We start from the raw sequence: 5,640 nt of genomic DNA on the forward strand, positions 1-5,640 counted from the left end.
CTATAATTATTAATATGACTCCAGTTAGATTCTGTATGTTTTAAATCCGCAAGTAAATGTAGACTAAAACAAATGGCAAGCAGTGAGAATTATAAAATACAACAGGGTCAACATAAACTACTGATAATACAAGAGCAATTACAAATGATGCACATAGGCAACACTAATTACAGAAGATAGACTGGGATGGGAAAGATAATTGAAAATGGCCCACTACTTCCTAAATGAACGATGAAGATTTTCCCCAGAGTGAAAAGAAGTTCTAAGTTTCATTGCTCTCCACTACGCATTTACATAACTTGCCTGAGTGTTGCACACAATTAGCATACTCTACTCTATCGTGTTCTGCCCCTCCATGATTGGCTGATGTGTTCAAATTTACCAATGGCTTTCCAGGAGCTATAAAATATATGTGAAATGAGAATTGCTCAAGTACTAAAAGTAAGTCTAATTTCACTACTTCAATGATCAGACAAATCTTTTGGAACCAAATGCATGAAGACATTTTTACTTATACTCATTTTACTTTTTCTTAAACTAGCATTTATATGGCACATTTATAAAGCACTTTAAATTGAACAACTGCTGGACTGAAGTACTGCACTTGCAAGGCAATCTAAATTGTATGCTCAAGTCCTGTTGTTGCACTGAACATAAGTATTTCCAAAGCTACAGGCAAAAACCTACTACAGATGGATGACTCATGGATTTTGCCACAGAATGTGATTACATTTTACAGATTTTTTTTATTCTGGTCAGCTTGTTACCAAGACACATCTTGTTGACTGAAGTCCAAGCAGCTCAAGCACACATTAGAAAAAGCCAAGACTCCTGAAAGATACAGGAGTTCAACAAAAAAAACCATACAGCTTAACAGTACAAAGCATTATAAAAATTCCAAAAACTGTATGTGGCATAAATATAAGTTTTTTTTCCATACAACAGCTTCCACAACCAGCACATCATCGACCACAGATGCCACCATTCCTGACCCCCTGCATCCCTCCTCAACATCCTGTCCACCCATTCATTATCCAGTCATAAGAAGCGATAGTGTGTCATGGTTTCAGTCATCCTACCGCACCGACACACACACACACTCCATCAGCTTTCAATTCCTGGTGCAAATTTCATAACTTCACCATTGACTCTCCTCTTCCTTGCCTACTAACTTGGTGGGGAATCAAACCGTTCACAAACTGATTGACTGTGAAAGGGCTGCTGACCCTTAAATTTTCTCCACTTTCTACTTCCACATCTGTAAAGTTAGCCATCTCGGTCTCCAATTCAACTAATCTGTAACTGAAAACCATGTTTATATTAGGTCCAGATACAATTAAACCAATTTCCTGCTGCCAATCTCCATCCTTCAGCCAAAGCAAAAACCAAAACAACTGCGGATGCTGGAAATCAGATACAAATCAAATCGGCCTTCTTGCAAGTGAACCCGAGGAAAGCGACGGACCGAGACGGAGTGTCCGTCTGTGCAGATCCTGCGTGGACCAGCTGGTGCAAGTATTTGCTGACATCTTTAACCTCTCCTTACTACAGTCTGAGGTCCCCAGCTGCTTCAAGAAGACCACCATTTCGGGGTCAGCAACCCTTTCATGGTCAATTATATAAAAAGTGTAGGAGCACACTTAAGAGGGTAATTCGAAGAGCGAAAAGAAGGTATGAGACGGATCTGGCAGATAAGGTTAAAGATAATCCTAAGAGATTCCATACCTATATTAAGAGTAAAAGGGTGGCTAGGGAGAGAATAGGTTCCCTTAAAGATCAGATGTGAAACCAAAGGAGATAAGGGAAATTTTTCATGAATATTTCTTATCAGTGTTTACTGAGGACAGAATCATGGATGCTAGGGAAATAAGGGAAACAAGTGGCAATGTTTTGGACTGCATACATATTACCGAAGTGGAGGTGTTTGCAGCATTAAAGCACATTACAGTGGATAAATCCCCTGGGCCTAACCAAGTCCATCCTCGGATGTTGCGGCAGGCTAGGGAAGAAATTGCAGAGGCCCTTGCAGAGATTTTTGCATCAATCTTTAGCCACTGGTGAAGTTCCATTGTTTAAGAAAGGTAGCAAAGACAAGCCAGGGAACTACAGGCCAGTGAGCCTGACATTAGTGGTAGGCAGGTTATTGGAGAGGATTCCGAGGGACAGGATCAACCAACGTTTGGATAGACAAGGTTTGATTTGGGACAGCCAGCATGGATTTATGCGCAGGAAGTCATGTCTGACAAATCTTTTAAAGCTTTTCAAAGAGGTAACCAAAGAGCATAGATGAGGGTAGGGCAGTGGAAGTTGTCTACATGGACTTTAGTAAGGACTTTGACAAGGTCCCGCACAGCAGGCTTGTCATGAAAGTTAAGTTGCAAGGAGATCCAGCTAATTGGATTAAAAATTGCTTCGATAGTAGGAAGCAGGGGGTGACGGGTGAAGGTTGTTTCTCGGACTAGAGGCCTGTGACTTGTAGTGTGCCACAGGGGTCAGTGCTGGGACCTTTGTTGTTTGTTATTTACATAAATGATCTGGATGTGAATGTACAAGGCATGATTAATAAGTTTGTGGATGTTACAAAATTAGGAGGTATCATTCATAGCGAGGAAGGTTATCAAAAATTACAGAGGGATCTTGATCTTGATCCCTCAGTGGGCTGAGGATTGACAAATGCAATTCAATACAGGCAAGTGTGAGGTGTTGCACTTTGAGAAGTCAAACCAAGGTAGAACTTATACAGTAGATGTAAATGTCCTGAGGAGAGTTGTGGAACAGAGGAACCTAGGAGTAAAGTACATTGTTCATTGAAAGCAACATCACAGGTAGACAAGGTGGTGAAGAAGTATTTAGCATGCTGGCCTTCATCGGTCAAGGCATTGAGTATGGGAGTTGGGACATTATGTTACAGTTGTATAAGTCATTGGTGATGCCACACTCAGAGTTTTGTGTACAGTTTTGGTCACTCTGTTATAGGAAAGACATAGTTAAACTGGAAAGTGTGCAAAGAAGATTTACAAGGATGCTGTTAGGGCAAATAGGCCTGAGTTATAGGGAGAAATTGGCCAGGATAGGACATTATTCCTTCGAAGATAGGAGAATGAGGGGTGACTTTATTGAGGTGTATAAAATCAAGAGGGGCATAGATAGGATGAATGCATGTAGTCTTTTTCCCAGGGATGGGGAATTGAAAACTCACAGGTTTAAGGTGAGAGGGGAAACTTCTTCACACAGACAGTGGTGCATATATAGAATGGGCTGCCAGAGAAAGTGATTGAGGCAAGTACAATAGTAACATTTATAAAACATTTGGATAGGTACATGGATAGGAAGGGTTTAAGAGGGATATGGACCAAATACGGGCAATTGGAACTAGCTGAGTGGGCACCATGGTCAGCATAGATCAGTTAGGGCCAAAGAGCCTGTTTCCATGCTGTATTACTCTATGATTCTATGATTCTAAAATACATGCAAAGTGCCTCAAAGATTACTGCCCGGTGGCTCTGACCTCCATAATCATGAAGTGGTTCAAGACAGTAATCATGGCTCACATCAGTTCTAGCCTCCCAGTCTGCCTTGAACTCTTGCAATCTGCCTACCGGCAGAACAGGCCCACAGCAGATGCCACTTCCACAGGCCTTCATTCATCCCTGGAACATCTGGATGTCAGCCTCCTACCTACCAACTGAAAGAACTGCGGATACTGTAAATCAGAAACAAAAACAGAAGTTGCTGGAAAAGCTCAGCAGGTCTGGCAGCATTTGTGAACAGAAATCAGAATTAACGTTTCAGGTCTGCTGAGGAAGGGTCATTCGACCCGAAATGTTAACTCTGATTTCTCTCCACAGATACTGCCAGACCTACTGAGCTTTTCCAGCAACTTCTGTTTTTGTTCCTACTTATTGACTACAGCTCTCTCTTCAACACTATAATCCCAAACAAACTAGTCTCAGAACTTAGGTTTTGGCTCTGCCCTCTGCAACTGGATCCTCAGCTTCCTGACCCACACACTGCAATCAGTGAAGATAGGCAACAGTACCACCTCCACAATAATACTCAACACCAGCACTCCGCAAGGATGCGTACTCAGTCTCCTACTGTACTCCCTGTATGGTCATGACAGTGTGGCCAAATTTCGTACAAACACCATCTACAAGTTCGCTGACAGCACCACTGTTGTAGGCTGGATATCAAACAATAACAAGTCAGAATATGGGAAGGAAACAGAATATGTCATGGTGCAAAGATAACTATCTTTGAGGTTGTTGGCTTGCTTGCCGAGCTGGATGGTTATCGTTCAGACGTTTTGTCACCCTGCTAGATAACATCATCAGTGTGGCCTCCAATGAAGTGATGTTGTTCTATTCCACTTGGTATTTATACGATCTGGACTGTTTATCTGGGTTGTGTCATTTCCGGTTCTATTCTGTACGGGTTTGTATATGGGTTCTAATTCCACATGTTTGTTGATTGCAATACAGGTTGAAAACCAAGCCTCTAGGAATTCCTGTGCATGTCTGTGATTGGCTTGAACTAGGATGGTCACGTTGTCCCAGTAAAATTGATGGCCTTCATTGTCCGAGTGCACTGAGATGAGGGAAAGTTGGTCATGTTGTTTTGCTGCTAGCTGGTGTTCGTATATCCTCAAGGCTAGTTTCTTTCCGGTATGGCTGACGTGACGTTTGTTGCAGTCATTGCAAGGTATTTTGTAAATTACATTGGTCCTGCATGTCATGGGTATGGGGTCTTTGGTCCCGGTGAGTGTTTGTTGTAGTGTGGCTGTGGGTTTGTCTGCTACCATGATTCCTAGTGGTCATAGGAGTCTCGTTGTCAGTTCTTAAATGTTCTTTGACTCAGACCATTTAAATTCCAAGCGGAGTAGAACAACATCGCTTCATCGGAGGCTACACTGATGATGTTACCTAGCATGGTGATGAAACGTCTGACAATAACCAGTCAGCTCGGTGAGCAAGCCAACAACCCTATCCATGAGCCGAGCTACAAATCTTCGCAAGAATCTTAAATAACGATCCCTCCCTCAATGTCAGCAAAACTAAAGAACCGATCATTGACTTCAGAAAGAAAGGAGGAGTACACAACCCTATCTACATCAATGGAGCTGAAGTGGAGAGGGTCAAGAGTGTCAAGTTCCTAGGAGGGATGATCATCACTTGGTGCGGCAACTGCTCTGCCCAGGACCATAAGAAACTACAGAAAGTTGTGTACACAGCCCAGACCTCCATGAGAGCCAACCTCCCGTCCATGGACTCCATCTAAACTTCTTGTTGCCACGGAAAGTCTGCCAACATCATCAAAGACCCCTCCCACCCCAATAATACCCTGTTCCACCCTCTTCCGTCAGGCAGAAAATACAAAAGCTTAAACACACATACCAACAGGTTCAAGAACAGAGACAACAAGGTGCAGGGCTGGATGAACACAGCAGGCCAAGCAGCATCATAGGAGCAGAGAGGCTGACGTTTCGGGCCTAGACCCTTCATCAGAAATGGGGGAGGGGAAGGGGGTTTTGAAATAAATAGGGAGAGAGTGGGAGGCGGATAGAAGAGGGATAGAGGAGAGGATAGGTGGAGAGGAAACAAACAGGTCGAAGAGGCGGGGATGGAGCCAGTAAAGGTGAGT

Source organism: Rhincodon typus, chromosome 16 (assembly GCF_021869965.1).
Source record: "Rhincodon typus isolate 14 chromosome 16, sRhiTyp1.1, whole genome shotgun sequence".
NCBI lineage: Eukaryota > Metazoa > Chordata > Chondrichthyes > Orectolobiformes > Rhincodontidae > Rhincodon > Rhincodon typus.